Source organism: Molothrus ater, unplaced genomic scaffold (genome assembly GCF_012460135.2).
Source record: "Molothrus ater isolate BHLD 08-10-18 breed brown headed cowbird unplaced genomic scaffold, BPBGC_Mater_1.1 matUn_MA505, whole genome shotgun sequence".
NCBI lineage: Eukaryota > Metazoa > Chordata > Aves > Passeriformes > Icteridae > Molothrus > Molothrus ater.
In genome coordinates this window covers 255172-280305 of record NW_023416570.1, presented here as the reverse complement: position 1 = coordinate 280305, position 25134 = coordinate 255172, and the positions used below count along the sequence as shown (strand labels likewise).

General features: G+C 50.7%; 2 long non-coding RNA genes across 7 annotated transcripts; both read left to right on the top strand.

Annotated features, from left to right (window-relative positions):
* Nucleotides 1–3697: 3697 nt before the first annotated feature.
* LOC118701008 (uncharacterized) lies at nt 3698–8614 on the top strand. Of its 6 annotated transcripts, XR_008509054.1 has the most exons (7): nt 3702–4235; nt 4763–4827; nt 5447–5510; nt 5772–5840; nt 6156–6231; nt 7004–7125; nt 7549–8614. It is a non-coding gene; the product is annotated as an uncharacterized LOC118701008 (long non-coding RNA). The 6 variants fall into 6 exon arrangements; XR_008509053.1 differs by having other exon boundaries at nt 3698–4235; nt 6156–7125; XR_004982395.2 differs by having other exon boundaries at nt 3699–4235; nt 5772–5798; nt 6156–7125.
* A 3897-nt stretch (nt 8615–12511) lies between these two features.
* LOC118701014 (uncharacterized) lies at nt 12512–13103 on the top strand. The gene is made up of 4 exons (XR_004982404.2): nt 12512–12555; nt 12650–12820; nt 12904–12984; nt 13065–13103. It is a non-coding gene; the product is annotated as an uncharacterized LOC118701014 (long non-coding RNA).
* Nucleotides 13104–25134: the final 12031 nt, after the last annotated feature.

The following is a 25134-nucleotide window of genomic DNA, read 5'->3' as shown; positions in this document are numbered from 1 at the left end:
GGCTGCCCGCAGCCCCAAGGCGCGCGGCGCCTCCGGCTGGGGTGGGCGGCAGTGCTGCCGCCTTGTGGGCAGAGCGCGGTACTGCAGCCCGCCGCCGCCAGGCAGCCCTCTTGGGCGTGGCGCGTGGCGGAGTTTGTTTGACCTTCTAAAAATGGCGGCCCAAAGGGCGGGAAACCGGAGGACCCCGGTGTGTCTATCCGGACTGCCTGCACGGAGCACCGACGCCGCCGCGGCGCCGGCGGAATTTTTGTGGCGTTTTAGGTGTACTCGAGTCGGGCTGTGCGGTCAGCGGCGCGGCGGGCGGGCGTATTTCGGCGGTTTTCTGACCGGCATCTGAGTAACCGCCTCTCTCGGCCGAGGGGGGTCCTCCCACGGCCGCCATGTTGGGAGTGGCGCGTCACCAATGTCGCGGGAGTTTGTTTGACCTTCTCAACATGGCGGCCAAAAGGGCGGGAAACCGGAGGACCCCGGTGTGTCTATCCGGACTGCCTGCACAGAACACCGACGCCGCCGCGGCCCCGACGAGATTTTCTGTGGCGTTTCGATTGCGATGATGGCATTCCGGTTCGCCTGCAGGGTTCGGCGTCGCGGGAAATCGTTTCTAGGGCTCGAGGTGGGTGTCGGCATTTTGATCAGGCAGCTGGCAAAACGCCTACGCCTTGGGGTCTTTCCAAGGGGCGCTGGGGGCGTGGCCGGGGCGGGGCGCCGTGTTGACGAGGTGACGTCATTAGGCGGCACTCTGCCTGCAGTGCGCCCATGCAGACGGCAGGGGGCGCTGTGCCTGCAGTGCGCCCATGCAGACGGCAGGGGGCGCTGTAGAAATAGAGTATTAAGTATCAACTATCTAGAAGAAGAAATAAAAGCTCTATGTCACCTGCAGCTGTAGAAAATTTCAGGCTCCCATGGAGGAAATAGTTTTCCTAAAATCATTACCGTTTTGGGGTTTTTTGCACTCCCCGGTAGCCTGAATGTTTCTACTGCTGCTTTTTTATTCTAAAGCTAGAATGGAAAGCCAAGATTAGAAATAGAGAGAGAAAAAGAGAGAAAGAAAGAAAGAGTGAGAGAGAAAGAGAGAAAGAAAGAGAGACAGAATGAGAGACAGAATGAGAGAAAGAGAGAAAGAAAGAGAGACAGAGAGAAAGAAAGAGAGACAGGGAGAAAGACAGAGAGACAGAGAGAAAGAAAGAGAGACAGGGAGAAAGACAGAAAGAGAGACAGAATGAGAGAAAGAGAGAAAGAAGGAGAGACAGAGAGAAAGACAGAAAGACAGACAGAATGAGAGAAAGAGAGAAAGAAGGAGAGACAGAGAGAAAGACAGAAAGACAGACAGAATGAGAGAAAGAGAGAAAGAAGGAGAGACAGAGAGAAAGACAGAAAGACAGACAGAATGAGAGAAAGAGAGAAAGAAGGAGAGACAGAGAGAAAGACAGAAAGACAGACAGAATGAGAGAAAGAGAGAAAGAAGGAGAGACAGAGAGAAAGACAGAAAGACAGACAGAATGAGAGAAAGAGAGAAAGAAGGAGAGACAGAGAGAAAGACAGACAGAATGAGAGAAAGAGAGAAAGAAGGAGAGACAGAGAGAAAGACAGAATGAGAGAAAGAGAGAAAGACAGAAAGACAGACAGAATGAGAGAAAGAGAGAAAGAAGGAGAGACAGAGAGAAAGACAGAAAGACAGACAGAATGAGAGAAAGAGAGAAAGAAGGAGAGACAGAGAGAAAGAAAGACAGACAGAATGAGAGAAAGAGAGAAAGAAGGAGAGACAGAGAGAAAGACAGAAAGACAGACAGAATGAGAGAAAGAGAGAAAGAAGGAGAGAGAGAGAAAGACAGAAAGACAGACAGAATGAGAGAAAGAGAGAAAGAAGGAGAGACAGAGAGAAAGACAGAAAGACAGACAGAATGAGAGAAAGAGAGAAAGAAGGAGAGAGAGAGAAAGACAGAAAGACAGACAGAATGAGAGAAAGAGAGAAAGAAGGAGAGACAGAGAGAAAGACAGAAAGACAGACAGAATGAGAGAAAGAGAGAAAGAAGGAGAGAGAGAGAAAGACAGAAAGACAGACAGAATGAGAGAAAGAGAGAAAGAAGGAGAGACAGAGAGAAAGACAGAAAGACAGACAGAATGAGAGAAAGAGAGAAAGAAGGAGAGAGAGAGAAAGACAGAAAGACAGACAGAATGAGAGAAAGAGAGAAAGAAGGAGAGACAGAGAGAAAGACAGAAAGACAGACAGAATGAGAGAAAGAGAGAAAGAAGGAGAGACAGAGAGAAAGACAGAAAGACAGACAGAATGAGAGAAAGAGAGAAAGAAGGAGAGACAGAGAGAAAGACAGAAAGACAGACAGAATGAGAGAAAGAGAGAAAGAAGGAGAGACAGAGAGAAAGACAGAAAGACAGACAGAATGAGAGAAAGAGAGAAAGAAGGAGAGACAGAGAGAAAGACAGAAAGACAGACAGAATGAGAGAAAGAGAGAAAGAAGGAGAGACAGAGAGAAAGACAGAAAGACAGACAGAATGAGAGAAAGAGAGAAAGAAGGAGAGACAGAGAGAAAGACAGAAAGACAGACAGAATGAGAGAAAGAGAGAAAGAAGGAGAGACAGAGAGAAAGACAGAAAGACAGACAGAATGAGAGAAAGAGAGAAAGAAGGAGAGAGAAAGACAGAAAGACAGACAGAATGAGAGAAAGAGAGAAAGAAGGAGAGAGAAAGACAGAAAGACAGACAGAATGAGAGAAAGAGAGAAAGAAGGAGAGAGAGAGAAAGACAGAAAGACAGACAGAATGAGAGAAAGAGAGAAAGAAGGAGAGACAGAGAGAAAGACAGAAAGACAGACAGAATGAGAGAAAGAGAGAAAGAAGGAGAGACAGAGAGAAAGACAGAAAGACAGACAGAATGAGAGAAAGAGAGAAAGAAGGAGAGAGAAAGACAGAAAGACAGACAGAATGAGAGAAAGAGAGAAAGAAGGAGAGAGAGAGAAAGACAGAAAGACAGACAGAATGAGAGAAAGAGAGAAAGAAGGAGAGAGAGAGAGAAAGACAGAAAGACAGACAGAATGAGAGAAAGAGAGAAAGAAGGAGAGACAGAGAGAAAGACAGAAAGACAGACAGAATGAGAGAAAGAGAGAAAGAAGGAGAGACAGAGAGAAAGACAGAAAGACAGACAGAATGAGAGAAAGAGAGAGACAGGAAGAGAGCCAGAGAAAGAGAGAAAGAGAGAAAGAAAGAAAGAAAGAAAGAAAGAAAGAAAGAGAGAGAGAGAGAGAGAGAGAGAGAGAGACAGGAAGAGAGCCAGAGAAAGAAAGAACGAGAGAGAGAAAGACAGACAGAAAGAAAGAAAAGGAAAAAGGAAAGGAAGAAAAAAAAAAAAGAAGGAAGAGAAAGGAAGAAAAAAAAATGAAAAAGGAAAAGGGTGAGAGTGAAAAAGAAAGAGCGAAAGTGGAAAAGGGGGTGAAAAAAAGAAAAAAGAGTTGGAGTGGAAAAGAAAGGACATTCGGGAGGGGCGGTGCTTCCTAAGGTGCTTCCGCGCCCAGGAGCGAAGGAGCCGTTTGATCCCCCGGCGGGACCGCAGCTCCCGGTGGCGGAAAACGGAGCGGTGGCTGTCAGTCCGAGACTACAACTCCCGGCAGGCCCTGCGGCCGTAAAGCGCGGCGTCTGACGCAACGGCCGACGCGCCATATGAATGGCTGGCGGGCCGAGGCGGCCGCGCGCCGGGCGCGGGGTGCTCCCGGCGCCTCTCCCGCGCGGGACGGAGCCGCGGCAGCGACGCTGGAGGGGCGAAGCCTCCGGCCGGCCGCCCGCACGGAGCCGAGCGGCGCGGAAGGGGCGTCCGCCCGGTGCCTCGGCCTCGCTCAGCGGTCCCGGTGGCGGGGGCTCAGCTCGGGCGGGGCGCGCTGCCGCCCGCCGATGGCGGAGCGCCAGGCGGTGCTTTGCTGCCGCGGGCCGGGAGCTGCAGGAGCCGCCCCGGGCGAGCGGCGCCGGGCGCTGCCGCGGTCACTGTGCGGCGGCTGGCGGAGGCGCGGGAGCCGCCGAGCTGCAGCCGTGTCCCTCGGGCTGCTGCCGCTGCTGCGGGCGGGGGCGGACGAGCGGCTGGAATGACACGGCTGCTGAGTGCCTCAGTGCTCGTGGCTCTTTCTTCCACGCAAACAGATGGAGCGGCATCGCTGAGCAGTAAAACACAGCGATGGCCCGGAGAATGGCGAGCGCAAGGAGCGCGCGGGCTGGATCCTTCTGCTGGCACAGGTGCGATCCGCAAACTCAGCCCCTTGTGCCCCTACCCTCCCGACCCCCAGGAGAAATGCTCTCCAGCCTCGAGCTGCTGCAAGACAAAACGTGTGATTTGACACTAGGGTCCGGAAGAGGTTTCCGTTTAGATTAGCAAATGCCTCAATTGTTCTTGGTTACATCCTAGGATCGGTTTTAGGCAGTGACTTTATACCGCTTGTCGGATTTTTCTTGTGCAATGGTAAGAAAATAGGCAGGTCTGATACTGGTTTCGCTTTTTTTCTACTTCATGTTCCATGAGCTGCTTTTATCCAAGCAATTGTTTTAAAGTTCTACTGTAGGCGTTTCTGGTTCACTTTTTTTTTTTCTTTGCAGCACCCGTGACTTTTTTTTTTTTTTTTTTTTCTCTAAATCGGCAGCAAATATAGCTGAGTAAAATTACCTTGGTTTTCTTCCTTCTTAAATGTTTTTATTGATAATCCTATTTGAATATGCAGAACAAGTGGGTATGTCCTGTAATATATCCTAGCTTTTCTTGTTTACAGGGTACTCAGAAAATACTTTTCCCTTAGAGTCCCACTGAAACATTCTCAGTGCAATCTCCGTTAAGGTATGTGTTTACAAATAAGCCACCATCAGCTGAGATATTTGCCTGTGTACCTTTTCCTGTAATTCAGAGCTTGCGTTCTGTGGTTTTTATGATAAACCTATCAAACTTGCGAAACTGTTTTGCAAGTCTTAATCGTTGAAGGCAGCAAGAAGTGGTTTAAAAGCCTGTTCTTGAGCAGACAAAGGGAAAAAGTGTGAATTTGATGCTGAACTTGTCCTTTTTCATTTGACTTGCCTTGAATGATTTAGGAAGAGAGAGAACTAGAAAAAAGAGAGAAATAGAATTGGTTCTTGGGCCCTCCTAAAATGCTCCCCGTGATTCTGTGTGGAGCCAAAGTGAAGGGTGATGGAACAGAGCCCTGTGCTTTAGAAGGAAATCAATTTCAACCTGATCTCCACCCTGAGTCTCCCTAATTTCTGTTTTTAAAATGCAAACTAAGTTTAGGAAGTGTTGGAAGTTAGTATTTTGGGGAAGAAATGGCAGTTGCACCAACCGTTCCATTTCCCAGAGGCTCTGGGAACGATTCATTTTGTAAGCGCTGTAACTGCAATCGGTTGGTGGTTCGGGGTTGGAATGTGCACTTGCCCTCCTCTAAAGCACTCGTTCATTTGCATTTCAGTGCCAGGAGTCTGGAGAAACTGGAGAAGAGCCCAAGAGACATTTTTCATCCTGAGATACAAAAGGTAGGAAGTGACTTTTTTTTGTTTGGTTCTTTTTCTTTATGATTTCCTGGAAATAGAAGTAATTAAGTATAGATACTACTGGTTTGTTTCTTCCAGTAGCTAATAATAATAATAATAATAATAATAATCTAATACTACTTAAACTGTCACTTTATCCATTGAACTGGCCATTTCAAATCCAAACTTCTAAACACAAATAAAACCATCATCCTTGTAGAATCTTTAATAGGAGGGGGCTAAAGATGCTGTTTTTGTTGACAGGATTTATTGGTTGTTGAAGGGCAAGAGGTGAGTACAAGCCTAACTACTTCTTGCTCACAGACCCGTCCGGTGAGTACAGCTTTGTATTTTGATGGGCTTTTGATGACTTCTAAATCAATTGCTCGTTACAGTAAAAAGAAGTAATGTTTTTTTGAACCTGACAGCAAAAATAACTTGAAGCACCAACTTAATAATAATTGATCACCCATCTAAGTTAATGGTTTTATGCTATACTATCAAAGTTTAAAGGTAAATTATCGTGTAGTAGGAGATAGTATAAAATGTATGTTCTGATGTGTAGGATGTATGCAAAGATTAGAGGACCCAAATTGTTATGTCTTCTGTTTGACTGTTTACCAAATAATATTTGGTTTTATTTTCCAGGGATCGGTGAATTTTAAATTTGGAATCCTCTATGCTAAGGATGGTCAGCTTACAGGTGATGAAATGTTCAGTCATGGTGAGTTTTCCACCTTCTCCTTAATTGTTTTGCTCATCTGAAAAAAAAAAAAAAAAAAAAAAAAAAAGGTATGTTTATTATTTGTTACCCTGTTCTGTCCGTTTCCTCAGTATTTGCTGGAGCTCTGCTTACCCAAGCTTTGGGTAAAACAAGCTTTGGGTTCCTTCTGTCCCACTGGGTGTTGCCCAGTTTGGTTGCATCTGGTGAAATTCACCCTGAGCCCTTACAGAACCAGCTCAAACCACGTGAGAGCCATTCGCAGCTCTCTCAGGACACCCGGAGGAGGATGGGTGACGTTTCTGAGCATCTGGCAAGTGTACTTCTATCAAAACTCAGCCTGTGACATTGCTGGGGAAAACCCTTCTGTATCCTGGAGGGTTCCTCAAACTCTGTTGAGGATCCAGTTAGCAGTTGCTCACCTGGATGGTTCCAGCTCCTCAAGTTAACACTTGTACTCTTGCCCTGTAGTTTAGATCTATTGTAGTTTTGTTATTTTGCACGATTTTACGTCTTTGGAAAATAACGTGCGTTTCACTCTTTGGAACCTCTCGGATCATTCCTTGGTGCAGCACCACCTAATGGGACACTTGGCTGCTGTGCTGAAGGGCTTGGTTACTAGGATTGTAAATCCCGGAGAGTTTGTAAGTCTTCTGTCCCCAGGGAGGTGTCACGCTTTGTTCACTCTGTTTGTCAGGTGCTGCTTCTCGTCGGAAGTATTAACTTCAAACTGCCCTGTTCTTTTTTTAACTTTTTTTCCTGGTTCTCTCCGTAGGGCAGGGAAGGAGTCTCGTATCCCGGTCGTCAGACTCAGCGCTGCCCGAGAAGATACAGAGAGTGTAAAAATCATAAGAAGCAAATAGGACTGCAGAGGAAACAAACTGGAGAGAACAAAAGGTGATATTGTTCTCCTTAGCCTGGATTAGAAACATCCCCTGTGCTTTGATGCCGGTGGCTGCCAGGGGCTCGTTAGGTCTTTTTAGGCAGGTGTAGGTGTTCACTTGTAGGTTCTATTTTTTGGCAAAGGACCATGAGAGAAGTTTATTTCTACATCCAAATAAACATTCATCTTATCTGAACATAACCTGTCATCCCATTTCTGACGTTAAGGACTCCTGTATAAATACTTGGGGAGGTTTTCTTTGTCGTTTCTGAATGGTTCCATTTTGGTTCCATCTACCTGCCGGATACTTGAACGAGTCTGAGGTGGTTTAATTGCATACTGCTTCCTTGAAATTCTGTTGGTCTCTGCTTGGAACCCTTCTTGTAGTGCTTAATGAAAGACTTCTGATGGTGTTTTCTTGCCTGTTTGTGTTTAAGGTCGTGCTCTGATGCATTTACAGAAACCATGGCAGGAGAGAGTCAGCTGCTGGAGAAGAGGAGACAGTATTATCCCTGGGCAGCATAGAACTGCGCTACTGCTGTGTCATCAGCTGTGTCTGCACTGAAAGTAGCCACCTTCACTTGTAGGTAGCTCCTTGGTGCTTTAGGACACGCTGAGGGATTTATTCCTTTTGGGATCCACGATGAGAATTCCCAAGAGAGGTAGTAATAAGGTATGAGATTGGAAAAAAGCCTGTGTCCTTGGAATGTTGTTGTTGTCAAAAGTTAATTTTTCCTTCTTTCTTAGCCAGTAGTCAGCTTTTTGCTTTATTTTTTGTGGGATCAGTACTTGATTGTTTAAAAAATGGCTTCAAAATAACTGCGGCGGCTGGCCACCAGGACCTTGTTCAGATTTGCCTATTTGCTTGTAGCTAAAACGTTTCCATATTGTTTCTCGTTCTATTGAAGAAACTGCTGCCCAGTCAACTAAGAACTGAACATCTATCTGTCTAGGACATGGGGAGAGGATTTAGGTCGTGTCTTTGTTTCCAGAAAAAAGTTCCAGTGTAGTTTCTAACTAGAGGAAAAGGGGGGGTGAAGACTCGGGGCTCTGATGCCGTTGGGGGCACCCCGAGGTGCCCAGGAGAGGGAGCCCCACTGCGGTGCAGGAGCAGGTATGTTATCACGTACTAGAGAGCAAATGATAAATAGAAAGAGGAAAATTATAAATATAAAAATATTTTTTAAATCGTTAAAGCGGTTTTTTTTACTTGTCAGTAGGCAGGGTTTTGATGATAAAAATGATAAATACAAAGAATATGAAGGTAGAAATCTAAGTCTAGAAATATATCATAAATACGTACAGATAAAGTTTAAAACTAGAAGAAAAAATCAGTTGCAGCAGTAGATACGATACATAATATAAATAATACTTTAAATACATGTCTAGAATTTTATAGCTATTATAGATAATTATTAATAGATTGCATCAAAAGAAACCATATATATAAATGTGAGTATAACTATACAAAGTATAAAAATATTTCGATACCGTTTAAAAGAAGGTGTTTTCGTGTATTTTTTTGGTTAGAGATGGGGTTTTTATTTGGATTAATAGAAGTATTCTAGAAATATAAATCTAACTATAGAAAGATACAATCGATAGAGAAAGATATTTCTAAAAACACAACCGAACGACGCCGCCTTCGGGGGAATCGCACGAGCTCGGCCGAAGCAAGGCGAGAGCGGCCGACCCTGACGGCCTCGAGCGAACCGGGGCGAGCGGAGCCGAGGCGCGCCGAAGGCACAGAGCGGCTGGGAGTTGGGCCGAAGCGAGGCGAGCTCTGCCGAAGAGGCGAATGCAGGCGCCAAGAGCCGAGTTGAGGCGACAAGAGCCGACTCGAGCCGAGCGTCTCCGGAGCGAGCCGAGCTCCGCCGAGCGCAGCATCCCGGGCAGGGCGAGGCGCCGGGCCGGGCTCGGGGTGCAGCCGGGGCTCTGGGGGGCTTCCCCGCCTGTCCCTCTCTCTAGCCCTCCTTCCTTCTCCCCGTATTCGCCTTCTCTCGCTCCCTTTCCCCCATTCCCTCTCCCCCCACAAACCCGGCTCCTTCCTGTCCTGTCCCTAGCCCGCTACTCCCTTCCCGTCCCGCTTTCCTGCGCAGCCCGAGCTCCCTCGCCGCCCTTTCTCATGCCCTGCTCTCGCTCCTCTCTTCCCGTGCCCCCTTTCCTTCTTTGCCCCGCAGCCGCGGGGCTCGGGCTGCCGGAGAATAAAGCCCCGAGGGCCGGAGCCCGGCGGCCCTGGGCCCTTGCAGGAGTCCCCGCGCGGGGCCGGAGGCTCTCGGCGGATCCCCCCGTGCCGCTCAAGCAGCCCGGCCGACAGCGCCGGAGCTGCGGCTTTGCCGGCATCGCGCTGAGAGCGGCCCCCGCCCTGTGCCGGGCCGTCCCCGCCGTCTGTGCCGCTCCCTCTCTCGCTGCCCCCGGCCCGTGACAGCGAGGCTGGGCAGGAACCTCAAGCCTTCTGGGGGCTGCCCCCGCTTTCTTGTTGCAGCAGAATCCCTTGCTGGGGCCATGCACGTGTGGGAAGGGCTTGGGGGAAGCGCTGCGCTGCTGTCCAGGGCAGTCGGATTCGTTCTGAGCCTTCTTTGGGGGTCAGGAAAAGGGGGGGGGGGGGGTGAAGACTCGGGGCTCTGATGCCGTTGGGGGCACCCCAAGGTGCCCAGGAGAGGGAGCCCCACTGCGGTGCAGGAGCAGGTGGGGGGCGGGCGAGGGGCGGGGGTCACGCTGGGTGCCGTCCCCCAGAGGGACCCAAAGCTGCCACCAAATGCGCAGGGAAATTGCATTCCAATGTCTTGGGACAGAGGCTCATGGGAAGTTTTCTCAGCTATCCAAGGCACGGAGCCCTGGAGCCAAGTCAGCCTGAGCTGCTGCGTGCTTGCTGTGAGCCTTGAGGTGAGCGCGCATCATTGCGGGCTTGGGATCGATTGAAATGCACTAAGGAAACCAGCTCTGGGGAGGGAGGGAGGGAGGGAGGGAGGGAAATGCTCTCTTAACATGTGCCAATTCTTCTGTCAAACTCATCAGGGCAGGACAGCGTTCAGACTGAAAGCGTAAGAAGATGTGGAGTGAGACAGAATCTGACAGGAGCACCGGACTCACAAGTGCACGAATTTTGCTTTTGGCTTGGATTTAAACTCAGAAGTTGTAAGGAATTTGGGAAGGAGAAGGGACATTCCAGAAGGAAAAGAAGAAAAAGAAGTTGTTGTTGTTACAGCCCTGGCAAAATCTTTGGTTCTAGCTAATAAAGGAAGTTAGTTGAAATTAAAAAAAAAGAAAAAAACGTGGGTTTTTTCCTTCACTGTTGTATTCGTTGGTGGTAGATGGTGTGTTGTTTTATTTCTTGGTCTTATTAACTCTGTGTAAATAGTTTTTTGAGTGAAGCTCACTTTCTGGACGGGTTGGTTTGTATTTGAGGTAGGATTAATTTCAAGAGGTTTCTTTCCTAGACTTCTGGTAGGTATTACTGGGATTTTGGTTTTGTTTACTGTATGTATCAACAGAGAGATTTGGTAGGGCCAGCTGGGCTGCTGGAGTTTTGGGTGTTAATTTATTAGATGGCTTTTGTTAAACACAGAATAATTATGTAAGTTAACAGCAAATTACCCAATTTATCTAGGTATGCTACCTAAACACAATGCTTTATGTTTTACCATTTTTCTATTCTTCTGCTCCAAGTAGTTGTGTCAAAAAAGAAAGCACTGCTATTTTTCTGAAGAGCTTTCTTCTATAACAAGGCCTTTATTCCCTTTGAATTTGAGTCAGAGGCGCCAAACAGCTGCAGCTGCTCTGGGGGCTTTTATATTTGGTGGGATTAGCCCCCTCCCTTTTCCCAGGCATCATGGGAATGGGAGGTGGGCACCATCGGGGTATATTAACCCCAGCCTTTGCTGAGGGGCTTCATTCCCTCTCTGGGATGTGCTGGGGTAAGAGCTCTCCTGTTACTTCAGTGAAGAGGCTCTTTCAGCTTATCTCAGCCTGTTTTCAGCAGGTGTTTCTGGGCATCTAAAGCAACAGAGAAAATCCTGTGAAGAAAACAGCATGGAATACAGGGAGTATTTAAGGTGACGATTTCGGATTTTGTGTTTAGGGGTGATAAAGCGCATTTGCAATTTCTGGTTTTGTTCTTGTTTTGTGTTTTTATTGTTTTTAGGAGGTGCACAGCTTCCAGAGATCCCAGGTTGTGTCAAGCACAGCACTTCTTTCAGCAGATTCATCATGTCACAGGAGGCATCTGCCCAGTGTCAAAAATGATGTTTGAGATTGAGGCTTCAGGTGAGTTGAGGGTTGTGACTGGGAGAGGGAGGGTGAGCAGGTATCCCGTTAGGAGTTATTGGGGGGCAGGGGGGTTTGCAGGCAGCAGGGTGAGAAAGGGTGTTTATCTGAGGGCCCCCCCACACAAGGCTTTTCAGAAGCATAGCAGAGGCATTCCCATGTCTTCCTCACACAAGGTCATCCACTGCACTCACAGGAATGCCATTTAACTTTGCTTTTCTCTAACCCAGGTGCCACTGATAATAAAGGTCACACCCTTGGAATCAGGATGAAGCTGGAGCCTGAAGGAGCCAGGCACACTCAGGAGAGGGCAAGTAGCTGACTCGCTGGGATTTGGCCCACATAACTCATACATTGGTTTTGGTTTTCTTTATTGTAGCTGACCGAGAGAGGCTAAGAGGCGATCACGGGGCCCTCCGAGGCAGACTCATTTCAGGTGCAACGTGGATTCACATCACCGATCATCCAAAAGATAAGTCAGGGGCCACGGCCCAGAGATGGGAGAGTAGAGGGTTGGGAGTTCTTGGGATAGATTGAAAAATTAGCAGAGGGAAAAGCAATCTTCTCCAAAAGGCCTCTTAGGACAGCTCAAGGGAGAGACTCCACATTTGATGGCAGCGTGCAGGTGGGCAGGGCAGAGCAGTTCCGGTCCACGTCATGTTGTCTGGTGTACCGTGTTACCTAGTGTGTCTTTGGGGTCCCTTTGGTCAGATATCTCTCCCTTTTCCCCTCGAGGCTCTCACCACAAGCCTAATGTGTCATGTTTAACGTCCCCTGGTTTGTCGCGTTCGGTGTCACGGGTGTCTGCACGCGTTTGTGCCGGAGCTGCTCTGCCCTGCCGCATAACCTGCTGCAACAGGAGAAGTCCCGGGGACTTGGAATTTGTAATGTGGGGTGTAGTTGGACTCTAGGTGGGATTTGTCGATGGACACAAGATATCTGGAGCTCTTAAGTTATCCCGCAGCCCTTTGACTTTTGTCCTAACTCTTTTTCAGATTCAGATAGATTAAATCTATGCCAGAGGGCCCCATCCCGGGTGAGGGGTTTCTCCCGAGCAGGTGAGGCACCATTTGTCTCTGCCGAGGAAGTGTAAATGGTGTCTGTGTTACAGCACTGTTCTTTGTCTTTCTTTTTAGGAAGTCAAAGCAGAGAGCAGCAGTCAAGGCTGAGTGGGCAAGGTGAGCATTGAGTAGCGTACAGAAGCAGTGGTTATTGCTCGAGTCTCACTCTCTGGTGCAACTACAAGCATCCATTCTCGTTTGTGCAATTTAGGCAATCGACTCGGCGTATGTCCGGCCCCTGTCACCAACCGGCCGATGCACCGGGTTTCCTGCAAATATGAGCTCCATGGAAGTATTACAGGACTCCGTGATGATGAAGCCTTCAAATTTTCTATTTCACGGTCCCATCCGAGGAGCCCTCGGGAGCGGCCGAGGAGTTGCGGTGAGCGGAGGAGGTAGGGAGGAGGGGGGAGGCTCAACTCAGGTCACAGCAATGGCAAATCACCTCGTCTCCACTTTACCCAGGCGCACCCTGCGACAACGGCGTCGGCCTCCAAGCGAGCCCGAAGCGTGCAGCCCGAGGAGCCGAGCATTCTTAGGAGAAGGGTGAGTAGCAGACTTGTCGTGTTTTGGCTGCCATGCTGCTAAGATCGTGCACTCACGTTTGGTTTCCTTTCTCTTGGCAGACTAAGAGAACAATAGCCCGTGTCAGCAGGGACTTCCCAGACGGTGCATCCGCTTCCTATTGAAGCTGACACGCATCGGCACACCCACCCGTCCGAGAGATAAGTAGAGGGCTGCAACCCACATAGGGGCTGAAAGTGGGGTGCTGGGTTGGGACTCTCTGGGGGGGGGGGGTGTTGAGTCAGCTCTGGAGATGAGGGTAGCCAAGAAGTGGGCCCTTAGGCCCATTAAAGGAAAGTCTCACTTTTGATCACAGTGCTGAGGTGCACAGGGCAGAGCAGTCCCGACGTGTATCGTGTCACTTGTCTATCGTGCATTATGTGTTGTTTGCATATCTCGGGTCTTTTACCTTAGGCCTTTGAGGGGCCTAGCAGAAACCCTGGCATCATTCTTAGCATCTGTGATCTCAGCATTCCTTGCCCCAGCACCCAGGCCATAGATGCGATTCTGATACCTGTCTGAGCTCCGCAATCAAAAGTTCTCTCTTTGGAAGCATCCAGTCAGATGTCTTGTCTTGTCAGGTCTTTTTCTGAGCTGTATGGATAGCTATGCCCTGCCAGGATCCATTATGGTGGATTAGGACTTGTAAGAATCTGATGTTAGGGAGAGGATTCTGACCATAGGATTCCTGGGCATTCATCTTTGCAGTTCTTGAAATAAATCATTCAGTTAGGATCTTCTTCCTCCAGGGTTCTCTGAGCCTCACCATCTCACCATCGGTCTCACCTCGATCATCTCCTTTTGCATTCTCTCAGTCCTTGCAGCCATTTTCCTCTCCAAGGGATTTCCGTCCGTGTCTCGTGCCCATTGTTTGTCACGTCCCGTCCATCCCGTGTCACCGGTGTACGCACGCATTTGTGCCGGAGCTGCTCTGCCCTGCCGCATAGCCTGGTGCAGTAGGAGAAGTCCCGGGGACTTGATGTTTGTAATGTGGGGTGTAGTTGGACTCTAGGTGCGATGTGTAGATGGACACAAGATATCTGGAGCTCTTAAGTTATCCTGCAGCTCTTTGACTTTCATCCTAACTTTCTTTCAGGTGCAGAAGGATAAAATCCAGGGCAGAGCCCCCCATCCTGGGTGAGGGGATTCCCCCGAGCAGGTGAGGCACCATTTGTCTCTGCTGAGGAAGTGTAAATGGTGATTGTGTTACAGCACTGTTCTTTGTCTTTCTTTTTAGGAAGTAAGTCCAGACACCAGCAGTCAAGGTGAGCAGTGGAGAGAAGTAGTTGTTATTGCTCAGCTCTCAGTGTCTGGTGCAGCTCTAAGTTTCCATTCTCTTTTTTTGTGGTTTAGGCAATCCACTCGGAGCCTGCCGAGCCCCCGTCACCAGCCGGCCGATGCACCGGGTTCCCTGCACGTGTGAGCCCTGTGGATGCGTTACAGGACCTGGTGATGAAGCCCAGAACTTTTCTATTTCAAGGTGCCATCTAGGTGGCCTTGGCCACCTGCCAAGGAGTTGGAGTGAGTCGGGGAAGTAGGGAGGAGGAGCGAGGGTCCACTCAGGTTTCAGCCATGCCAAATCACCTCATCTCCTCTTAACCCAGGCACCCTCTGTGACGACGGCTTCGGTCTCCGAGCGTGCCCGAAGCGTGCGGCCCGAGCAGCTGAGCGTTCTTCGGAGAAGGGTGAGTAGCAGACTTGTGGGGTTTTGGCCGATGGGCTGCCGAGATCGGGCACTGATGTTTGGTTTTCTTTAATACAGCTGTCTAAGAGACACCAGCCCGGTGCCAGCAGGAGCTTCCCGGCTGACGAGGCGGCCTTTCTTCGCACCCGAGACCGGCATCCCCAGATGTGCGAGAGATAAGTAGAGGGCCACGACCCACAGAGGGGATGAAAGCAGGGTGCTGGTTTGGGAATTACTGGGAGGGGTTTTTCAGTCCACTTTGGAGGTGGCGGTGTCCCTGAAGCGGCCCCTTAGACCCCATAAAAGCAAAGCCTGACTTTGGATCACAGTGCTGAGGTGCGCAGGGCAGAGCAGTCCTGGTGTGTATTGTGTCACTTGTCTTTTGTGTATTATGTGTTGTTTGCATATGTCATGTCTTTTCCCTGAGCCCTTTGAGGGGCCTGTCAGAAACCCTGGCATCATTGTTAGCATCTGTGCTCTCTGCATTCCTCGGCCTGGCACCCAGGCCATAGAACTTTTGACTCGGGATCTCAGACAGGCATCAGACTCTCTTGTCTCTTTAGAAGCATCCGGTCGGATGTCTTTTCAGGTCTTGTTCTGAGCTGTATGGACAGCTATGCCCCGCCAGGATCCATTATGGCGGACTTGGACTTGAAAGAACGTGAGGGCAGGTAGAGGCTTCTGGCCGTAGGATTCTCGGGCATCCATCTTTGCAGTTCTTGGAATAAATCATTCAGTTAGCATCTTCTTCCTCCAGGTTTCTCTGAGCCTCATCAGCTCACCCTCGGTCTCGGTCATCTCCTTTTGCATTCTCTCAGTCCTCGCAGCCATTTTCCTTGCCAGGAGATTTCTGTCCGTGTTGTGTCCCCGTTGTTTGTCATGTCCTGTCTGTCCTGTGTCACGGGTGTGCGCACACACATTTGTGCCGGAGCTGCTCTGCCCTGCCGCATAGCCTGGTGCAATATGAGAAGTCCCGGGGACCTGGACTTTGTAATGTGGGGTGTAGTTGGACTCTAGGTGGGATTTGTAGATGGACACAGGATATCTGGAGCTCTTAAGAGCCAGACTGTTGCAGGATAACTTGTCCTAACTTTTTTTTCAGATTCAGATGGATTAAATGTGTGCCAGAGGGCCCCATCCTGGGTCAGTGGTTTCCCCCAACCAGGTGAGGCACCATTTGTGTCTGCAGCAGAAGTGTTTGTGGTGACTCTGTTACAGCTCTGTTCTTTGTCTTTCTTTTTAGGAAGTAAATCTGGGTACCAGCAGTCAAGGTGAGCAGTGGAGAGAAGTAGTTGTTATTGCTCAGCTCTCAGTGTCTGGTGCAGCTCTAAGTTTCCATTCTCTTTTTTTGTGGTTTAGGCAATCCACTCGGAGCCTGCCGAGCCCCCGTCACCAGCCGGCCGATGCACCGGGTTCCCTGCACGTGTGAGCCCTGTGGATGCGTTACAGGACCTGGTGATGAAGCCCAGAACTTTTCTATTTCAAGGTGCCATCCAGGTGGCCTTGGGCACCTGCCAAGGAGTTGGGGTGAGTCGGGGAAGTAGGGAGGAGGAGTGATGGTCCCCTCAGGTTTCAGCCATGCCAAATCACCTCATCTCCTCTTAACCCAGGCACCCCCTGTGACGACGGCCTCGGTCTCCGAGCGTGCCCGAAGCGTGTGGCCCGAGCAGCTGAGCGTTCTTCGGAGCACAGTGAGTAGCAGACTTGTGGGGTTTTGGCCGATGGGCTGCCGAGATTGGGCACTGATGTTTGGTTTTCTTTAATACAGCTGTCTGAGAGACACCAGCCCGGTGCCAGCAGGAGCTTCCCGGCTGACGAGGCGGCCTTTCTTCGTACCCGAGACCGGCATCCCCAGATGTGCGAGAGATAAGTAGAGGGCCACGACCCACAGAGGGGATGAAAGCAGGGTGCTGGTTTGGGAATTACTGGGAGGGGTTTTTCAGTCCACTTTGGAGGTGGCGGTGTCCCTGAAGCGGCCCCTTAGACCCCATAAAAGCAAAGCCTGACTTTGGATCACAGTGCTGAGGTGCGCAGGGCAGAGCAGTCCTGGTGTGTATTGTGTCACTTGTCTTTTGTGTATTATGTGTTGTTTGCATATGTCATGTCTTTTCCCTGAGCCCTTTGAGGGGCCTGTCAGAAACCCTGGCATCATTGTTAGCATCTGTGCTCTCTGCATTCCTCGGCCTGGCACCCAGGCCATAGAACTTTTGACTCGGGATCTCAGACAGGCATCAGACTCTCTTGTCTCTTTAGAAGCATCCGGTCGGATGTCTTTTCAGGTCTTGTTCTGAGCTGTATGGACAGCTATGTCCCGCCAGGATCCATTATGGCGGACTTGGACTTGAAAGAACGTGAGGGCAGGTAGAGGCTTCTGGCCGTAGGATTCTCGGGCATCCATCTTTGCAGTTCTTGGAATAAATCATTCAGTTAGCATCTTCTTCCTCCAGGTTTCTCTGAGCCTCATCAGCTCACCATCGGTCTCGGTCATCTCCTTTTGCATTCTCTCAGTCCTCGCAGCCATTTTCCTTGCCAGGAGATTTCTGTCCGTGTTGTGTCCCCGTTGTTTGTCATGTCCTGTCTGTCCTGTGTCACGGGTGTGCGCACACACATTTGTGCCGGAGCTGCTCTGCCCTGCCGCATAGCGTGGTGCAATATGAGAAGTCCCGGGGACCTGGACTTTGTAATGTGGGGTGTAGTTGGACTCTAGGTGGGATTTGTAGATGGACACAGGATATCTGGAGCTCTTAAGAGCCAGACTGTTGCAGGATAACTTGTCCTAACTTTTTTTTTCAGATTCAGATGGATTAAATGTGTGCCAGAGGGCCCCATCCTGGGTCAGTGGTTTCCCCCAACCAGGTGAGGCACCGTTTATCTCTGCAGCAGAAGTGTTTGTGGTGACTCTGTTACAGCTCTGTTCTTTGTCTTTCTTTTTAGGAAGTAAATCTGGGTACCAGCAGTCAAGGTGAGCAGTGGAGAGAAGTAGTTGTTATTGCTCAGCTCTCAGTGTCTGGTGCAGCTCTAAGTTTCCATTCTCTTTTTTTGTGGTTTAGGCAATCCACTCGGAGCCTGCCGAGCCCCCGTCACCAGCCGGCCGATGCACCGGGTTCCCTGCACGTGTGAGCCCTGTGGATGCGTTACAGGACCTGGTGATGAAGCCCAGAACTTTTCTATTTCAAGGTGCCATCCAGGTGGCCTTGGGCACCTGCCAAGGAGTTGGGGTGAGTCGGGGAAATAGGGAGGAGGAGCGAGGGTCCACTCAGGTTTCAGCCATGCCAAATCACCTCATCTCCTCTTAACCCAGGCACCCCCTGTGACGACGGCTTCGGTCTCTGAGCGTGCCCGAAGCGTGCGGCCCGAGCAGCTGAGCGTTCTTAGGAGCACGGTGAGTAGCAGACTTGTGGGGTTTTGGCCGATGGGCTGCCGAGATTGGGCACTGATGTTTGGTTTTCTTTAATACAGCTGTCTGAGAGACACCAGCCCGGTGCCAGCAGGACCTTCCCGGCCGACGAGGTGGCCTTTGTTCGCACCTTAGACCGGCATCCCCAGCTGTGCGAGAGATAAGTAGAGGGCCACAACCCACAGAGGGGATGAAAGCAGGGTGCTGGTTTGGGAATTACTGGGAGGGGTTTTTGTTTCCCCTTCGGAGGTGGCGGTGTCCCTGAAGCGGCCCCTTAGGCCCCATAAAAGCAAAGCCTGACTTTGGATCACAGTGCTGAGGTGCGCAGGGCAGAGCAGTCCTGGTGTGTATTGTGTCACTTGTCTTTTGTGTATTATGTGTTGTTTGCATATGTCATGTCTTTTCCCTGAGCCCTTTGAGGGGCCTGTCAGAAACCCTGGCATCATTGTTAGCATCTGTGCTCTCTGCATTCCTCGGCCTGGCACCCAGGCCATAGAACTTTTGACTCGGGATCTCAGACAGGCATCAGACTCTCTTGTCTCTTTAGAAGCATCCGGTCGGATGTCTTTTCAGGTCTTGTTCTGAGCTGTATGGACAGCTATGCCCCGCCAGGATCCATTATGGCGGACTTGGACTTGAAAGAACGTGAGGGCAGGTAGAGGCTTCTGGCCGTAGGATTCTCGGGCATCCATCTTTGCAGTTCTTGGAATAAATCATTCAGTTAGCATCTTCTTCCTCCAGGTTTCTCTGAGCCTCATCAGCTCACCATCGGTCTCGGTCATCTCCTTTTGCATTCTCTCAGTCCTCGCAGCCATTTTCCTTGCCAGGAGATTTCTGTCCGTGTTGTGTCCCCGTTGTTTGTCATGTCCTGTCTGTCCTGTGTCACGGGTGTGCGCACACACATTTGTGCCGGAGCTGCTCTGCCCTGCCGCATAGCGTGGTGCAATATGAGAAGTCCCGGGGACCTGGACTTTGTAATGTGGGGTGTAGTTGGACTCTAGGTGGGATTTGTAGATGGACACAGGATATCTGGAGCTCTTAAGAGCCAGACTGTTGCAGGATAACTTGTCCTAACTTTTTTTTTCTGATTCAGATGGATTAAATGTGTGCCAGAGGGCCCCATCCTGGGTCAGTGGTTTCCCCCAACCAGGTGAGGCACCGTTTATCTCTGCAGCAGAAGTGTTTGTGGTGACTCTGTTACAGCTCTGTTCTTTGTCTTTCTTTTTAGGAAGTAAATCTGGGTACCAGCAGTCAAGGTGAGCAGTGGAGAGAAGTAGTTGTTATTGCTCAGCTCTCAGTGTCTGGTGCAGCTCTAAGTTTCCATTCTCTTTTTTTGTGGTTTAGGCAATCCACTCGGAGCCTGCCGAGCCCCCGTCACCAGCCGGCTGATGCACCGGGTTCCCTGCACGTGTGAGCCCTGTGGATGCGTTACAGGACCTGGTGATGAAGCCCAGAACTTTTCTATTTCAAGGTGCCATCCAGGTGGCCTTGGGCACCTGCCAAGGAGTTGGGGTGAGTCGGGGAAATAGGGAGGAGGAGCGAGGGTCCACTCAGGTTTCAGCCATGCCAAATCACCTCATCTCCTCTTAACCCAGGCACCCCCTGTGACGACGGCTTCGGTCTCTGAGCGTGCCCGAAGCGTGCGGCCCGAGCAGCTGAGCGTTCTTAGGAGCACGGTGAGTAGCAGACTTGTGGGGTTTTGGCCGATGGGCTGCCGAGATTGGGCACTGATGTTTGGTTTTCTTTAATACAGCTGTCTGAGAGACACCAGCCCGGTGCCAACAGGACCTTCCCGGCCGACGAGGTGGCCTTTGTTCGCACCTTAGACCGGCATCCCCAGATGTGCGAGAGATAAGTAGAGGGCCACAACCCACAGAGGGGATGAAAGCAGGGTGCTGGTTTGGGAATTACTGGGAGGGGTTTTTGTTTCCCCTTCGGAGGTGGCGGTGTCCCTGAAGCGGCCCCTTAGGCCCCATAAAAGCAAAGCCTGACTTTGGATCACAGTGCTGAGGTGCGCAGGGCAGAGCAGTCCTGGTGTGTATCGTGTCACTTGTCTTTTGTGTATTATGTGTTGTTTGCATATGTCATGTCTTTTCCCTGAGCCCTTTGAGGGGCCTGTCAGAAACCCTGGCATCATTGTTAGCATCTGTGCTCTCTGCATTCCTCGGCCTGGCACCCAGGCCATAGAACTTTTGACTCGGGATCTCAGACAGGCATCAGACTCTCTTGTCTCTTTAGAAGCATCCGGTCGGATGTCTTTTCAGGTCTTGTTCTGAGCTGTATGGACAGCTATGCCCCGCCAGGATCCATTATGGCGGACTTGGACTTGAAAGAACGTGAGGGCAGGTAGAGGCTTCTGGCCGTAGGATTCTCGGGCATCCATCTTTGCAGTTCTTGGAATAAATCATTCAGTTAGCATCTTCTTCCTCCAGGTTTCTCTGAGCCTCATCAGCTCACCATCGGTCTCGGTCATCTCCTTTTGCATTCTCTCAGTCCTCGCAGCCATTTTCCTTGCCAGGAGATTTCTGTCCGTGTTGTGTCCCCGTTGTTTGTCATGTCCTGTCTGTCCTGTGTCACGGGTGTGCGCACACACATTTGTGCCGGAGCTGCTCTGCCCTGCCGCATAGCGTGGTGCAATATGAGAAGTCCCGGGGACCTGGACTTTGTAATGTGGGGTGTAGTTGGACTCTAGGTGGGATTTGTAGATGGACACAGGATATCTGGAGCTCTTAAGAGCCAGACTGTTGCAGGATAACTTGTCCTAACTTTTTTTTTCTGATTCAGATGGATTAAATGTGTGCCAGAGGGCCCCATCCTGGGTCAGTGGTTTCCCCCAACCAGGTGAGGCACCGTTTATCTCTGCAGCAGAAGTGTTTGTGGTGACTCTGTTACAGCTCTGTTCTTTGTCTTTCTTTTTAGGAAGTAAATCTGGGTACCAGCAGTCAAGGTGAGCAGTGGAGAGAAGTAGTTGTTATTGCTCAGCTCTCAGTGTCTGGTGCAGCTCTAAGTTTCCATTCTCTTTTTTTGTGGTTTAGGCAATCCACTCGGAGCCTGCCGAGCCCCCGTCACCAGCCGGCTGATGCACCGGGTTCCCTGCACGTGTGAGCCCTGTGGATGCGTTACAGGACCTGGTGATGAAGCCCAGAACTTTTCTATTTCAAGGTGCCATCCAGGTGGCCTTGGGCACCTGCCAAGGAGTTGGGGTGAGTCGGGGAAATAGGGAGGAGGAGCGAGGGTCCACTCAGGTTTCAGCCATGCCAAATCACCTCATCTCCTCTTAACCCAGGCACCCCCTGTGACGACGGCTTCGGTCTCTGAGCGTGCCCGAAGCGTGCGGCCCGAGCAGCTGAGCGTTCTTAGGAGCACGGTGAGTAGCAGACTTGTGGGGTTTTGGCCGATGGGCTGCCGAGATTGGGCACTGATGTTTGGTTTTCTTTAATACAGCTGTCTGAGAGACACCAGCCCGGTGCCAACAGGACCTTCCCGGCCGACGAGGTGGCCTTTGTTCGCACCTTAGACCGGCATCCCCAGATGTGCGAGAGATAAGTAGAGGGCCACAACCCACAGAGGGGATGAAAGCAGGGTGCTGGTTTGGGAATTACTGGGAGGGGTTTTTGTTTCCCCTTCGGAGGTGGCGGTGTCCCTGAAGCGGCCCCTTAGGCCCCATAAAAGCAAAGCCTGACTTTGGATCACAGTGCTGAGGTGCGCAGGGCAGAGCAGTCCTGGTGTGTATCGTGTCACTTGTCTTTTGTGTATTATGTGTTGTTTGCATATGTCATGTCTTTTCCCTGAGCCCTTTGAGGGGCCTGTCAGAAACCCTGGCATCATTGTTAGCATCTGTGCTCTCTGCATTCCTCGGCCTGGCACCCAGGCCATAGAACTTTTGACTCGGGATCTCAGACAGGCATCAGACTCTCTTGTCTCTTTAGAAGCATCCGGTCGGATGTCTTTTCAGGTCTTGTTCTGAGCTGTATGGACAGCTATGCCCCGCCAGGATCCATTATGGCGGACTTGGACTTGAAAGAACGTGAGGGCAGGTAGAGGCTTCTGGCCGTAGGATTCTCGGGCATCCATCTTTGCAGTTCTTGGAATAAATCATTCAGTTAGCATCTTCTTCCTCCAGGTTTCTCTGAGCCTCATCAGCTCACCATCGGTCTCGGTCATCTCCTTTTGCATTCTCTCAGTCCTCGCAGCCATTTTCCTTGCCAGGAGATTTCTGTCCGTGTTGTGTCCCCGTTGTTTGTCATGCCCTGTCTGTCCTGTGTCACGGGTGTGCGCACACACATTTGTGCCGGAGCTGCTCTGCCCTGCCGCATAGCGTGGTGCAATATGAGAAGTCCCGGGGACCTGGACTTTGTAATGTGGGGTGTAGTTGGACTCTAGGTGGGATTTGTAGATGGACACAGGATATCTGGAGCTCTTAAGAGCCAGACTGTTGCAGGATAACTTGTCCTAACTTTTTTTTTCAGATTCAGATGGATTAAATGTGTGCCAGAGGGCCCCATCCTGGGTCAGTGGTTTCCCCCAACCTGGTGAGGCACCGTTTATCTCTGCAGCAGAAGTGTTTGTGGTGACTCTGTTACAGCTCTGTTCTTTGTCTTTCTTTTTAGGAAGTAAATCTGGGTACCAGCAGTCAAGGTGAGCAGTGGAGAGAAGTAGTTGTTATTGCTCAGCTCTCAGTGTCTGGTGCAGCTCTAAGTTTCCATTCTCTTTTTTTGTGGTTTAGGCAATCCACTCGGAGCCTGCCGAGCCCCCGTCACCAGCCGGCCGATGCACCGGGTTCCCTGCACGTGTGAGCCCTGTGGATGCGTTACAGGACCTGGTGATGAAGCCCAGAACTTTTCTATTTCAAGGTGCCATCCAGGTGGCCTTCAGCAGCTGCCAAGGAGTTGGGGTGAGTCGGGGAAGTAGGGAGGAGGAGCGAGGGTCCACTCAGGTTTCAGCCATGCCAAATCACCTCATCTCCTCTTAACCCAGGCACCCCCTGTGACGACGGCCTCGGTCTCCGAGCGTGCCCGAAGCGTGCGGCCCGAGCAGCTGAGCGTTCTTAGGAGCACGGTGAGTAGCAGACTTGTGGGGTTTTGGCCGATGGGCTGCCGAGATTGGGCACTGATGTTTGGTTTTCTTTAATACAGCTGTCTAAGAGACACCAGCCTGGTGCCAGCAGGAGCTTCCCGGCTGACGAGGTGGCCTTTCTTCACACCCGAGACCGGCATCCCCAGCTGTGCGAGAGATAAGTAGAGGGCCACGACCCACAGAGGGGATGAAAGCAGGGTGCTGGTTTGGGAATTACTGGGAGGGGTTTTTGTTTCCCCTTTGGAGGTGGCGGTGTCCCTGAAGCGGCCCCTTAGGCCCCATAAAAGCAAAGCCTGACTTTGGATCACAGTGCTGAGGTGCGCAGGGCAGAGCAGTCCTGGTGTGTATTGTGTCACTTGTCTTTTGTGTTTTATGTGTTGTTTGCATATGTCATGTCTTTTCCCTGAGCCCTTTGAGGGGCCTGTCAGAAACCCTGGCATCATTGTTAGCATCTGTGCTCTCTGCATTCCTCGGCCTGGCACCCAGGCCATAGAACTTTTGACTCGGGATCTCAGACAGGCATCAGACTCTCTTGTCTCTTTAGAAGCATCCGGTCGGATGTCTTTTCAGGTCTTGTTCTGAGCTGTATGGACAGCTATGTCCCGCCAGGATCCATTATGGCGGACGAGGACTTGAAAGAACGTGAGGGCAGGTAGAGGCTTCTGGCCGTAGGATTCTCGGGCATCCATCTTTGCAGTTCTTGGAATAAATCATTCAGTTAGCATCTTCTTCCTCCAGGTTTCTCTGAGCCTCATCAGCTCACCCTCGGTCTCGGTCATCTCCTTTTGCATTCTCTCAGTCCTCGCAGCCATTTTCCTTGCCAGGAGATTTCTGTCCGTGTTGTGTCCCCGTTGTTTGTCATGTCCTGTCTGTCCTGTGTCACGGGTGTGCGCACACACATTTGTGCCGGAGCTGCTCTGCCCTGCCGCATAGCGTGGTGCAATATGAGAAGTCCCGGGGACCTGGACTTTGTAATGTGGGGTGTAGTTGGACTCTAGGTGGGATTTGTAGATGGACACAGGATATCTGGAGCTCTTAAGAGCCAGACTGTTGCAGGATAACTTGTCCTAACTTTTTTTTCAGATTCAGATGGATTAAATGTGTGCCAGAGGGCCCCATCCTGGGTCAGTGGTTTCCCCCAACCAGGTGAGGCACCGTTTATCTCTGCAGCAGAAGTGTTTGTGGTGACTCTGTTACAGCTCTGTTCTTTGTCTTTCTTTTTAGGAAGTAAATCTGGGTACCAGCAGTCAAGGTGAGCAGTGGAGAGAAGTAGTTGTTATTGCTCAGCTCTCAGTGTCTGGTGCAGCTCTAAGTTTCCATTCTCTTTTTTTGTGGTTTAGGCAATCCACTCGGAGCCTGCCGAGCCCCCGTCACCAGCCGGCCGATGCACCGGGTTCCCTGCACGTGTGAGCCCTGTGGATGCGTTACAGGACCTGGTGATGAAGCCCAGAACTTTTCTATTTCAAGGTGCCATCCAGGTGGCCTTGGGCACCTGCCAAGGAGTTGGGGTGAGTCGGGGAAGTAGGGAGGAGGAGTGATGGTCCCCTCAGGTTTCAGCCATGCCAAATCACCTCATCTCCTCTTAACCCAGGCACCCCCTGTGACGACGGCCTCGGTCTCCGAGCGTGCCCGAAGCGTGCGGCCCGAGCAGCTGAGCGTTCTTTGGAGAAGGGTGAGTAGCAGACTTGTGGGGTTTTGGCCGATGGGCTGCCGAGATTGGGCACTGATGTTTGGTTTTCTTTAATACAGCTGTCTAAGAGACACCAGCCCGGTGCCAGCAGGAGCTTCCCGGCTGACGAGGTGGCCTTTCTTCACACCCGAGACCGGCATCCCCAGCTGTGCGAGAGATAAGTAGAGGGCCACGACCCACAGAGGGGATGAAAGCAGGGTGCTGGTTTGGGAATTACTGGGAGGGGTTTTTGTTTCCCCTTTGGAGGTGGCGGTGTCCCTGAAGCGGCCCCTTAGGCCCCATAAA